We start from the raw sequence: 13827 nt of genomic DNA, 5'->3' as shown, positions 1-13827 counted from the left end.
TTGCTTTGGAGATTAAGTTTCCAGCCCATGAACTTTGGGGAAACATCTGAACCATACTAACAGAGAATAACCACCTGAAAGTAGCAAGGCTAACAACGTCTGGAATTTACACAGGGCTGGAAGTAGTCTGTGTTCCTATGAGCCAGAGAAGAATATCCTAAGTTGCTCATGGATCATTAAGTCATTCATCCAAAAAAGCATTAAAATTCACTATAGCATATGGCTGCTTTTTTGCCCACCTAAAAAGACTTTTAAAAGGCTTCCAATGGCTCATACAATTTCCAAGTAACAGAACAATACTCTAGAATGTTTACAGAAGTACAGAACTATTCAGCACCTAAAAAACTAAATTTCATAATAGTTTGCATTCAAAAAATAATTAGCAGACATGCAAAAGAAAGTATGCCTTATTATCAGAAAAGCCAATCTATATAAACAGACTCAGACATGATACACATGTAGAATCAGAGAAGAAAAACATTCTCAAAGTTACTCAACTTGTATTAAATGTTCAAGAAGGGAGAGGAGCATGTGCAGATGGAAGCCAAAACAGAGGTACAAAATGACTCAAATCACATTTGTATAAATAGAAAATAAATTCCACTGGATGGAATTAATAGCAGATTAAACACTGCAAAAGGAAACACTAATGTGTTTGAAAGAGAGAGGAATAGATACTATCAAAAGGGAGAAAAGAAAAAAATTTTTTAAATATTTATTTTTTAGTTTTAGGTGGACACAATATCTTTATTTTATTTTTATGTGGTGCTGAGAATCGAACCCAGTGCCTCACGCATGTTAGGCAAGTGCACTACCACTTGAGCCACATCCCCAGCCCAGAAAAAAAAAATGTTTTTAAATGACAAAAAGTCTGTCCCAGTGAGCTCTGAGACAGCCTTTAGGCCAGTCCATAGTTACTTGGCCCTACATTTTTCAAATTTGATCAAAATTATCCTCCTACCAATCCACAAAACTCAATTGACCTTCAGCTTAAGAAACATGAAGAAATGCTATACTTAGGCACAATCATAAGCAGGGTCTTTAAACCAATATTCTTTTAAAAACCAATATTCTTTTAACAACATCCAGAGGAATGGAGAAACAAGGGTAAGAATGACAGCAGACTTCATGCAGGAAACACACTTGTCCTCAGGGGCCCTGAATCCTGGCTCAAACCCCTCTTGGCCAAAGCAATCTCACCTGTGCAGAGAACTTCTGGGAAACTTGCCTGTTATGCCATCCAATGGGCCTGCCCACCTGGGTCTCAGCAGATCCTGAAACAGCCCTGAATCATGGCCCCACAGCTGCAGTCTGGGAGCTGATCTGCCTAGTCAGAGACCCTGAAAGATAAGGCCATGTATGCCACCATGCCAAGATTGCCCACCTTGGTCCCAAAGAGGATTTTGCATGGTCCTGGATCCCTGTTCCAACCTCTCCCAGTGGATGTCTGAGAGCAGTTATTCCTCCCAAGACCAGGAGGGAGGAAAACCCCTCAGTGTTTGGCCCCCACTATGGATCTTGAAATAGCCCTATAAATCAGCCCCCCCTCAACTGTGGTCTGAGAGCAGGTCTGTGTGCCTGAGAGCCTGCGAAGAGACACACATGTCTGTGACCACCGAGGCAGGCTCCACGACCTCAGCCTTGGCTATGGATCTTTGGCTTTATGTTTCTTATGGATTTCTCCTGCTGCAGTTTAGAGATGGTTTTAGTGGGTACCCCAAACGTTCATGTGCTGGATCTTTGTCTATTTTTAACCTTTTTATTTAACTATATAAAAAAATCTCCCATATTTTGTGCATCATTTCCCCCATAATTGGTGCATTACAACTATACATAGTAATGAGACTACAAATATAAATTAGTCAACATCATTCCCCGATACCTCCCCTTTACCTCCCACATCTTCTCCCCAGGTCTATTTCCTCTACTAGTCTCCCTTCTATTTTCATAAGTGACCATCTCCCACCTTTTCTCCTTTTTTTCCTCTCTAGTTGGAAGCTTGGTCCTTCCTGTAATGATTTTAATATGGTGGGCCATTAAGAGATGATTAGAGAGCTGGGATTGTGGACCAGAGAGAGAGCAATTGCCTAAGAAGTGTGAGGCACTGGGTTTGAGCCTCAGCACCACATAAAAATAAATAAAATAAAGGTATTATGCCCATCTACAACTAAAAAGATATTTTAAAAAGAAAGATGATTGGAGCATGGATACACTGTCCTCTGCGAAGATTAAAATAGCTCTTGGAGGACGAGTTCCCCAGAGTGGATTATGAAGAGTCTGGCCCCTTCCTGCTGTCATGCTTCATTGCTCACACACGTGCTCCTCCTGCATGTGGCTGGTTCCCTTTCCACTTCTCTGCCAGTTTTGGCACAGTCAGAGCTGATGCCATGCTGTTTAGACTTTCCAGGCACAAGAATCGTGAGCCAAACAAATCTCTTTTCTTTTTAAAGTACCCAGCCTCTGGTATTTTATTATAGCAACACAAAATGGACTAAAATACCTCCTCTATATGTTTTCAGGAGATACACAGGTGAATTAAAATGGGCCTTGATGAACAGCACTGGCACTGCCTTGTTTAAGTCTCCAGGAGTGCTGCTGTTAGGGTTTGGATCTGGAATGACCTCCAAAGCTCATGTATTAAAAGCATCGAGGTTCGGAGGTGGGGTTTTTAGGCAGTGATCAGAACATGAAGACTCTGATCTCATCAGTGGGTTAATCTATTTGCTGGATGAATCCATTGATAGCTGAATGGATGGCCTCCTGGTGATTGCCATAGACTGTGTGCTTCCACTGTACAGAAAGAGGAGGCAGAGGACATTTACCCCAGACCAGGCCTGATCTACATTGTGAATGAGGACACTTGAAAAAGAAAAAGATGGCTGAATGTACTACTGGAAGGTGGGACAGTTGGAGAAAGCAGGCCCCTGGGAGCATGGATTGAAAGGGTTGATCTTCTCCCTGTGAAATGTTCACAGCGTTGGTCTTTGACACATTGGAAACATTGCAACACAATTTGGGACCAGGGAATTTATTTGACTTCCTTACCAAAAGGGCTTACAGAATGTCAGGTCCTTTGGTTTACAGTCTGCAGGTGCAATGAAATAAAGGAAAACTAACTCATGGAGTAGTTTAAACCATGAATGAGTGAGCTGAGCAAATGAGCCGTTGGGCTTCTCATTCTTTTCTTGTGATCAGGGAGAGCCCTACATGCCAGCAAGCAGGAAATTTCACTATAAAAATACAAGATGTTTTTCTCCTGTTAATGTTTAACTTTCCTTCCTGGATAGTGTCATAATTTTCTTGGAAAAGTTCTGTTTTCAGAACTGAGATGCTAGTGGGCTGTGTGTAGCTCGAGTTGTTTTGAACTTTCGTACACCTGATTGATTTCCTCACAAAATCTATCTAGAGAAGAATGTCCCCAAGAACAAGATGGAGGCATACAGAATGGAGCCACTCATGGCAGTCAATTTGCTTCACTGTGAACTCCACAAGGGTCCAGTTTTATGGCTCTCAAATTGCCAAATGGGAGGGATCTGCAATTGCTAGCTGGAGTTTGCAGAGGAGGCAGGATTTGAAGTTTTTAGGATTGACTGATTAAATAACCCCATCGTAGGTCTCAGGATCCCCACTCCTTTTCTGTCATGTTTCTGACCTTATCAAGAAACAAAATCTGCTCTAAAATCAGGAACAAGACAAGGATGTCTACCCTTACCACTCCTGTTCAGTATGGTTCTCAAAACTCTAGCCAGGGCAATTAGGCAAGAGAAGGAAATTAGAGGGCTCAAAATAGGAAAAGAAGAAGACAAATTATCCCTGTTTGCCTATGACAAGATCCTACATCTACAAGACTCCAAGAACTCTACCAGAAGACTTCTAGGGCTGCTAAATGAATTTAGCAAAGTAGCTGGAAGGTTAAAGATCAACATTCTTAGGTCAATAGCTTTCCTACACTCCAACGGCAACTCTTATGAGAAAGAAATCAGGAAAACTATCCCTTTCACAATAACCTCAAGGAAACAAAAAACTAAAAACCAACCAAAAAAAAAAACCCTTGGGAATTAAATTAACAAAAGAAGTGAAAGACCTCTACAATGAAAATTATAGAACACTTAGAAGATGGAAAGACCTCTTATGCTCTTGGGTAGGCAGAATTAATATTGTCAAAATGGCCATGGTACCAAATGTGATGTACAGACTCAATGTAATCCTCATCAAAATGCCAATAAAATTCTTCACATAACTAGGGGAAAAAAGTCCTAAAATTGATTAAGAATAAAAGACCCAAAATAGCCAAAGAAATCCTGAGCAAGAAGAGGGATGCAGGAAGTATCACACTATCTGATCTCAAATTATACCACAAAGCTATAGTAACAAAAACAGCGTGGTATTGGCATCACAATTAACATGAAGACCAAGGGAATGGAATAGAAGACACAGCGACAAACCCAAATACTTAAAACCACCTGATGCTTGATAGAGATATAAAAAAAATATATGTTGGGGGAAAAGACAGCCTTTTAAACAAATGGTGTTGGAAAAACTGGATATACATATGTAGAAGAATAAAACTAGATGCCTGACTCTCAATCCGCACAAAAGTCAAATCAAATGGATCAAAGACTTAGGAATTAGACCAGGAATTTGCCACTGCTAGAAGAAAACATAAGGTCAACCCTCCATCATATTGGTGCTGGCACCAACTTCTTTAACAAGATCCTTAAAGCTCAAAAATAAAACCAAGAATCAATAAGGTGCCATCAAATTAGAAAGCTTCTGCACGGCAAAGGAAATGATTAAGAGTCTGAAGAGAGATCTAACAGAATGGAAGAAGATCTTTGCCAGCTGCTCCTTTGACAGGGGGTTAGCATCCAGAATAAAGAACTAAAAACAAAACAAAACAAAACAAAACACCCCCCCCAAAAAAACCCAATAAATAAATGGGCAAAATAACTGAACAGACATTTCTCAAAAGAAGAAACCAGATGACCAATAAATACATATTTTTTTTAACATCTCTAGTTATCAGGGTAATACAAATCAAAATTATGCTAAGATTTTATCTCACTCTAGTCAGTTATCCAGAATACAAACACAAATAAATACTGGCAAAGATATTGGGGGAAAGGTATATTGTTGGCACACTGCAAATTATTACAACCACTCTGGAGAACAGTGTAAAGTTTAATAAAGGAACTAAGAATGGAACCATCATATGACCCAGCTATCCCACTCCTCAGCATTCATCCCAAATAACTAACCTTAGCATATTGCAGTGATACAGTCACTTCAATGTTTGTAGCAGCACAATTTACAATAGCCAAATTATGGAACCAGCTCAGATGCCCATCAATGGATGAATGGATTAAGAAAATATGGTTTGTATACATAATGTAGTTTTACTCAGCCATAAAGAAGAAGAATGAAATAATGGCATTTGCTGGTAAATGGATGGAACTGGAGAATATCATGCTAAGTGAAATAAGCCAGACTCAAAATCAAGGATCAAATGTTTTCTCTTATAAGTGGAAACTAAAGCCAAATAATGAAAAGAAGGTGATAGTATGGGGATTGGATATCATAAAGATGTAGGGAAGATAAGCAGAATAGAAGAATACCAAGAGGGAGGAGAAATGGGAAAGGAGAGGACTGGTGGAATGAATTTAACAAAATCACATTACATTCATATATAAATATACCACAGGGAATTTATTTATGCATATGTATGGAAAGCATCAGTCCAGAAGGGATAATGGATCAGCAAGGGGACATCAGTGGAGAAGAGAGGGAGGGAAGAGAAGTGGGGGACTTGGGGAGGAATAGGGTCTGAAATGGAGTGGGTCAGGTTCCATGCATGTATGTTTTTGCTGGGATGAATCCAGCTACTATGAGAACTACAATGCTCTAATAAAAAAAAAAACCCTCACACGTAGCACAAAATATAGGTAATAAACTCTCCTTCTCTACTACCCAAGGAGTGGGTATAGAAACCCCATGTTGTGGCTGAGAAGTTTAAGAGAAAACAGACTGCAGGCATTTTAATTCATCTAACCCTTCAGGACAGAATTTCAGCTGCAGGCATTTTAATTCATCTAATCCTTCAGGAGAGAATTTCACCCTAGAAAGCTTGTGGGGGAGCAGAGAGGGGAAGTCAAGAGGCAATGAGTTAAAGTCAAGTGTTGGAATTTTATGAACTGAAGTTCCCCTGGGAAACAAGACATCACAAATATACCATTAAAATGGTAAGGTTTAGTTACAGTTGAGAAGCTGTCATTTCATTCAGGGAAATTTCTTTCTGATTGTGCAAAGTGGGGCCACAGATAATAAACTTTAACAGGATGGTTATAACAACAACAACAAAAAAGAGAGATAGAGATAGATAGAGAGATAGATGTGGGGGGGAGAAAGAAAGAAAGGAAGGAAGGAAGGAAGGAAGGAAGGAAGGAAGAAAGAAAGAAAGAAAGAAAGAAAGAAAGAAAGAAAGAAAGAAAGAAAGAAAAATTCAAACCAGGCAGTGGATGCCTGGGTTGAATTTTCTTTCTCTCATAGCATTTATCTCATAGCACCTGCAAAGACAATCTTGAGGATATTTCAGGCTAATAGAGTGTTAGTCTGGGCTCCCTACCCCAAAGCAGAGCCTGAGACAAGCATTGCTGTGCATGCATTTCATTGGGAAGGTGATGTTGGTGGCAACAGTGAAGGACTTGGAGAGTAAGGCAGGCAGGAAGAAAAAGCCATGTAATGGTTAATTTGAATTGTCAACTTGATTGGATTGAGGGAATGCAGATGATTAAGTGGCTTCTGGTTGTGTCAATATGGGTGTGTCTAGGAATGACTGACATGTGGGAGAGCAAACTGGAGACCCTCCCTCAGCGTGGGCAGCACTGTCCAATAGGATAGTGACTTGGATGGAATAAAAATTGGAAGAACAAGGGAGCAGCAGCAGATGCAGGCTTGATTCTTCTTGAATGGGTTCTTGTTTGTTGCTGTGATCACCTGAGGATATTGGACTCTTGCATCTTCACTCTCCCAAATCGGACTCTGCCAGTGATTCTCTAGGGAGTTTCCAGAAGCCTTTGGTCTTGGACTAGGGTAGCACCATTGGTCCCTCCTGTTCTGGGGCTTTAGTCTCTTGGACTGCACAGATGGTTTTGTGGACTGCAGATGGTTTTGTGGACTGTCTCATAAGCCAATCTAATTAATCCCCTCTGTATAATCATACTGTTGATTCTGTTCCTCTAGAAAACTCTCATACCAGCCACTACTTGAGTACAGTGTCAAGAGGACTTTAGTGGGTGTTAGGACAGAATGCTCAGGGAAATCTTTTGAGGCAGAGTCTCATGCTCAGTGAGCAAAGTTTATGGAGAGAAGGACTGCCAGGCATGCACCACCATGCCCAGAGTCTGCTTCGGGAGAGTGGTGCAGCAGTCAGAATGATTTGAGTAGAGTTTTATATCTTTTAAATTTTTTTTTTTATCTAGGAACCAGAGCAAGCTAGAATTGACATTGGGAGCAGGTGGTTGTATAACAACAGATTTTTGTATTTAGGGACCTTGGAAAGGTGTAGGTTATGGGAACAGAGTATCTTAAGTTTCTTTTTCTTGGCAGTTTATGAGGTTCGCTTTTGGGTTGAGATGTAGTTCTAGAATTATAATGGAGTCACTAGGATATCCCATTAATAGGCATCACAGGTTTGTTGTACCAAGTTCTCTAGAGAAGTGTACAGAATATCTCCCAGAATTATCTAATCAGAGGGAGGGAGAATCCTCCATCTGTCAGCTCTCATTCCACGTAGATTAGTTTGACCTCAGGGATGTTACTCTAACTCCTTAATACTTCCTGGCTGAACATGAACATGTCTTGCATGAGATAGCATCAAGAACGGTGGGGGTGAGATCATGTCAATGTGAAAGGAGCCTCAGCCTACACAGAACTGTCCAAACACCCACAGGTGAGTAGGTGGTGAGGCCAAGCAGGTGAGAATTAAGCAGTAGAAGCATTGGGTAACAGTCATTTTGTATACATCGTGCTAATATGAATTATAGGGTACACTTGATATATTCAGTCATGGAGTAATCTCTTCCCATTAGATTTTTTGCTGTATAGAGACACTAATACCTTAATTATTTTTTGCTGTATTGAGATTAGAAGATTTTGTGCACAGTTAACTTTATAAATAAGCAGACATGGCATATAAAGGGGGCTCAGTGCATTACTGAATTGAATATGTCTATGTTAGTGAAATTGATCTGTAGTAAGAATTTGAGTCAGAGAAGACAGTAAGCAGAATCAAATGGAATGTATTTTTTCATTTTTAAAATATTTATGTTTAGTTATAACAATATCTTTATTTTATTTTATTTTTTATGTGGTGCTGAGGATTGAACCAGTGCCTCGTGCATGGTAGGCAAACACTCTACCTCTGAGCCACAACCCCAGCCCTTTTTTCATTTTTTCATAGGACATATGTTGTGCATCTTAGGACTGAGAAACACAGTGCACTTTAATTTTAATAAAATATGATAAATAAAATGCTTTGAAATGACATAATCACCAATTACGTTCTAGTAAATATAATTTTTATGTTCCCAAAAAAAATAATACAAGGACTCTGTACATGCTGTTTGGTTTACTTGCTGATGAATGACTTTTTAAAAAAAAATTATTTTTATATGGGTGATGGACACAATATTTTATTTTATTCATTTATTTATATGCGGTGCTGAGAATCAAACCTAGTGCCTCATATATGCTAGGCAAGCGCTCTACCACTGAGACACAACCCCAGCCCTATGAATGACTCTTTTGTTACTTTGAGGTATTTTTGTTTCATTTTAAATCAATACACCTAGCTGTACATATTTATTGGATGCAGTGTAATGTTTTGATACATGTACAAATGATGTAACTATTTATTTATTTTGGTACTGGGGAATGAACTCAGGGGCACATCCCACATCCCCAGCCCTTTTTCCTATTTTGTTTAGAGACAAAGTCTTGCTGAGTTGCTTAGCGCCTTGCTTTTGTTGAGGCTGGCTTTGAACTTGCGATCCTCCTGCCTCAGCCTCCCAAGCCACCAGGATTACAGGCGTGCACCACCATGCCCAGTGTAAATTATGTAATTATTAAATAAGGGTATCTGCATATCTGTCATTTCAAATATCATTTCTTCATGGTGAGAAAATTGAAAATCCTCTCTTTTGGTTATTTTGGAATGTACAAAACAATATTGTTAACTATAGTCACCCAAATTATTGCAACAGAACAACAAAACTTATTCCTCCTGTATAATTATACTGTTTACTTGTTGACTGATCTTTCTTCCTCCCTAGCCGCTTGTAATTACTATTCTACTCTCTGCTTCTATGAGGTCAACTTTTTCTTTTTCAAAATATATATATATATATATATATATTTGTTGATGGGCCTTTATTTTATTTACTTACTTATATGTGGTACTGAGAATGGAATCCAGTACCTCACACATGGCAAGCACTCTGCCACTGAGCTACAACTCCAGACCCGAGATCAACTTTTTAAGAGTACACACACAGAATCTTTAGGTTATATAAGAACACCATGTCCAGCTCTGATCCCCCAATTCTTAAGATCCTGATCTTGTTCTTTTCTTACCATCACACATATCATCACAAATGAAATGAAATATATCTTACTATTTAGTCCCATACTTATACTCTACTATTCTTGACTATGATGTAGGTCTACTGGAGGGCTAATTAGGGTACAAGTTATCGTCTCATTGCATTCTGATGTGTCTCTTGTATCTACAGTACAGTGCCTGGAATACAGTAGAAATTAATTGACTATTCTTGAAGCTGGAGGTCAATATGATTTTCCACCCATTCTCAAGATTCTGGCAACTCTATCCAGATGCTTTCCTTACTCTCCTTTAAAACTTACATTTCTCAGCCTCTCAGTTAAAATTTCTTTTAAAAATCACACTTTAAAAGTGAAAGCCAAGTTTCCAATGTCATCAACCTCATTCTCTCGATTCTCAGACATCAGTGTCCTTTGATCAAACTATTGAGTCTAACTGTGTACACATGTCACAGATATGTTCCCTCAGAACTATGTGGGCCATATTTAACGTTTTTAGTCATTGCACATTTAATAATTGATTTTCTAGGATAATCTTAACTCTGGATATTTTCACTGTAATTGATAGTGAAATAACAGTCATCCCAGCAAAACGGGTTGGCGGAACCCAACCGATGAGCTGGGTTGTGACTGTTGATGAGCTGCCTCTCCTCACACACCCTCCACCAGAGACCCCACGAAGATGCTGTCTCCACAGCAAGTGTTCCTTGGTAAACAGCCCTCCTATTCAGACCTACGTTAAATTCCTTACCGAAATGATGACTATATCTCAGGATACCAAGTAAGACAAATGATCTGGAAAAAATGGTTTTGCTGCTGAGTTGGGCACAACCACTGATTGACTTCACAGGCAGCACGTTTCCAGTGGGATGCAGCGACAGAGCTCAGTCCACTCGTGTCCAGCTGCTCCAGCCACCCTGCGGCTTCCCCATCATGACCCTGACTAGAGTGTTTTTCTATTGTCATTGCCCAAACGTTCTTGATGCCACAGAATTGACTCTAAAGGACCAGTCTACCTGAGTCTGAAAAGAAAGGTAACACTCGTATGCTTCCAGATAATGGGTGGACACGCTTTTTGCATGGAACTGACCTGGCTTGGTGTGTTGGTTGGATTTTGAGATCTAAAATAAGGTGTCTCTCAAGTTTTCTGTGACCGGTCTCAGTCCCCTCCACGGAATTCCCGGTGCGTCCCCTTTAACTGGAGCCAGACACGGTCCGGGACTCCGGGGCGCCGCTGGCAGCTCTGGCTTCGCGCTCCAGGGCGTGGGCGTGGTCGGAGTGGGCGTGGTCGGAGTGGGCGCGGCTCGCGCGAGTTCCGGCCGGGGGACTACATTACCCAGAAGCCTCTGCGCGGGCGTCGACGGCGCGGGGCGGGGGAGGGGGCGGTTTCGTATTTGGGGAGCACAGGGACTTCCCGCTTTGTTTAGGCGGCTGTGTCCCGTTGGCCCTCAGGTGGCCCAACGTAGCCGTGCGGGAGCGCGCGCGGAACCGTTGTCCGGGACGCTCAGGCGGGGTCGTGGCTCGGGAGGGCGCTTCAGGGCCGAGTCCGCGCTGGACTGGCTGGTGCGGGGCTCGGCTTGGGCGCCCGCCTCTCCCTGCTCGGCACCTGCACAGTGGGGGACTCAGCTGAGGCTGGATGCTGTGTCCCTCTCTCCCGTCCCCGGCTGCCATGTGTTCGGATCCCTATCTCCAAATCCTGAAATTCACAGTGCGGGGCACCTGCCCAGGTCACATCGGCCAGGCTGCGTTGTTCGGGACAGGTTGTCCTTGCTAGGGAAGTCCCCATTTCTGACACCCAGCGTGATGAGGAGTGGAAGAGTTCTTTCACAGAGCGACCAGCATGTGAGGCTTGGAGATGCAGTTGAGGATCTGTGGGGAGACATTGTGAGCAGATGATCCAGCTCTGGAATGACAGTCGCCTGAGCCTCTGAGCTTTCTTACTAGATCAGAGTTAGGATTTAAAAAGATTCTCAGAGGTTGCACAAAGGAAAACAGACTGGGCGTGAGAGGGAGGGAGGGTTGTTGAGTGGAGACCAGATACGTTGAGGCGGCTACTGCAACGGAACCAGGAAACCTAACTGATGGGCCAGAGCAGCAGCAAAGTTTGTACAATTACAGGACCGTTTTTAAGGACAGAAAAGGCATCCACCAGTCTGCATACCCCACCCCACGCTGTTCTTTATTTGAATTTATGAAATGCCTCTTTGAATGTAAAGGGATCAACATTTCTCTAAAAGTGTACATATTGAAATGTGTGAATTTAACAAGTGAAGCAAGCACTTAATATTAGGTTCACACCTTAATGTTAGGGAAGTTGGCACAAATATCCACGAAGGACACAGATCTGAGTTCAAGCAAAGTTTCATTGACAGAGAATATCTGCCTGACTGCCCTTCTGCAAGGTGCAGCAGCCAGTGTCATTTGAATAGAAACTTATATATCTTTTGGACAAGGAACAAGAGCAAGCTAGACTTGATCTTGGGTGCTGGTGGTTGGGAAATATCTTTGTGTGTGTGTTTAGGGACCTTGGTGGGGGGCTATGGGAACAGGGTATCTTAAGTTTCTTTTTCTTGGCAGTTTATAAGTATTGGTTTCGGGTCAAGATGGAGTCCCATAACCAAATGGAGTTACTAATGTTTAGGGACCTAACAATATATCACAAAACATTTTATGCTAAAAGTTTTGAATATTGGGCCAGGGTTGTGGCTCAGTGGTAGGGCGCTTGCCTAGCATATGTTGGGTGCTGGGTTTAATCCCTGGCCCCATGTAATAATAAGCCAATAAAATGAAGGTATTGTGTCCATCTACAACTAAAAATGTATTTTTTAAAAAATTAAAAAGTTATGAATATTATAGTCTCATGAATACTTGCAATGTAAGTACAATAAACATCTAAAGTTTTAAAATTCACATCATTTGCACTGACAACATTAATAGAAGCCTTAATTCTGTGAACCTTGATGGCTTATGTCTAGAACCTGATATGTACTAATGCATTGATACCAACACCAGTTCTGTTGAGATTGGTGCCATTCTTATATCTTTTTTTTTTTTTTTTTAACCAGGAACTGAACCCAGGGGTGTTTAGCCACTGAGCCATCTCAGCCTTTTTTGTTTTTAATTTTGAGACAGGGTTTCACTAGGTTGCTTACAGCCTCCCTAAACTGCTGGGGCTGGCTTCAAACCTGCAATCCTACTGCCTCAGCCTCCTGAGCTGTGGGCCGCTGGGATTACAGGAGTGTGCTTCCACACCCAGCTCTTATGCCTTTTTTTTTTTTTTTTTTTTTACAAAATTAGACACTGAGGTACAGGGAGGTTGAATCCTTATCCAAGGTCACAAGCCAATAAGTGGGAGAATCAAAGACTGAAGCCAAGAACTTAAGATGGTCATGTGGAGGTCACCCAGATGCAGGGCTGGGATGGGGGTCAGATGAGCTCTTGGATCTGCATCATGGATGCCCTCCATTCACAGTCTGTCTTTCCACAGGTTTCCATGGCTTCAGAAACAAAGAGCCATGCACAAGTGAGTAGAGGGTGTTGTAGGCTCTCCTCTTCACCAAGTTCAGCTTATATCGTCTGTAGGATAGGTCCGGGACTGTATGCCTACTGTTCTACCAACCATTGGGTTTGGTGCTTCTGGGGTCTATTTGGACATAGGATCCTGAATCCAGGCCAGGGATTATATGATTATATGGAGATGACCCAGTGTCTTGGTCACCTGTAGAATGTCCTGTAGAAGGTATTACAAACAGTAATCAGTTGTGCAAATACTTAGAGGTGAGACTGAGCTGGCAGCTGGCTGTTCCAGGTCTCTGTGGGTTTTGTGAGGCCAGAGAGCTGGGATGCAGAGTTTAGGTCTGAAATGGTGGGATGTGGAACTGTACCTTTATCCTGAGGGTATTGAGAACCATGGAAGTTTGCAGTGGAGTAGAGGAGTCATGTGAATCAGGTCTTAACCTACTTCCTCTGGCCGAACTGTGAGGGCAGAGGCTACAGCTGCAGCAGTTAAGAAGAGTATTAGTGATGGTTGTTTCAGGTTGTGGCTGAATCAGGGTGATGGCTTTGGATGTGGGAGAAGAGTATGACTTTGGATTTGTTGTAGGTCCACTTAGATGACCTGATATGGGGGTTGAGAGAGAAGTAGAGGAGTCAGGCCTGATGCCAGGTGTTTGGTCTTTGTAGCTGAAAGAAAGGAGGTGCCATCAGCTGAAA

General features: G+C 41.7%; 1 pseudogene; it reads left to right on the top strand.

The window, feature by feature from the left end:
- Window positions 1–2754: 2754 nt before the first annotated feature.
- On the top strand, window positions 2755–2864 carry LOC120888197 (small nucleolar RNA SNORA51; annotated as a pseudogene).
- The last annotated feature ends 10963 nt before the right edge of the window (window positions 2865–13827 follow it).

Source organism: Ictidomys tridecemlineatus, chromosome 15 (assembly GCF_052094955.1).
Source record: "Ictidomys tridecemlineatus isolate mIctTri1 chromosome 15, mIctTri1.hap1, whole genome shotgun sequence".
Lineage (NCBI taxonomy): Eukaryota > Metazoa > Chordata > Mammalia > Rodentia > Sciuridae > Ictidomys > Ictidomys tridecemlineatus.
Note: the sequence above shows the minus strand (reverse complement) of the source record. Positions and strands in the feature narration are given on the sequence as shown.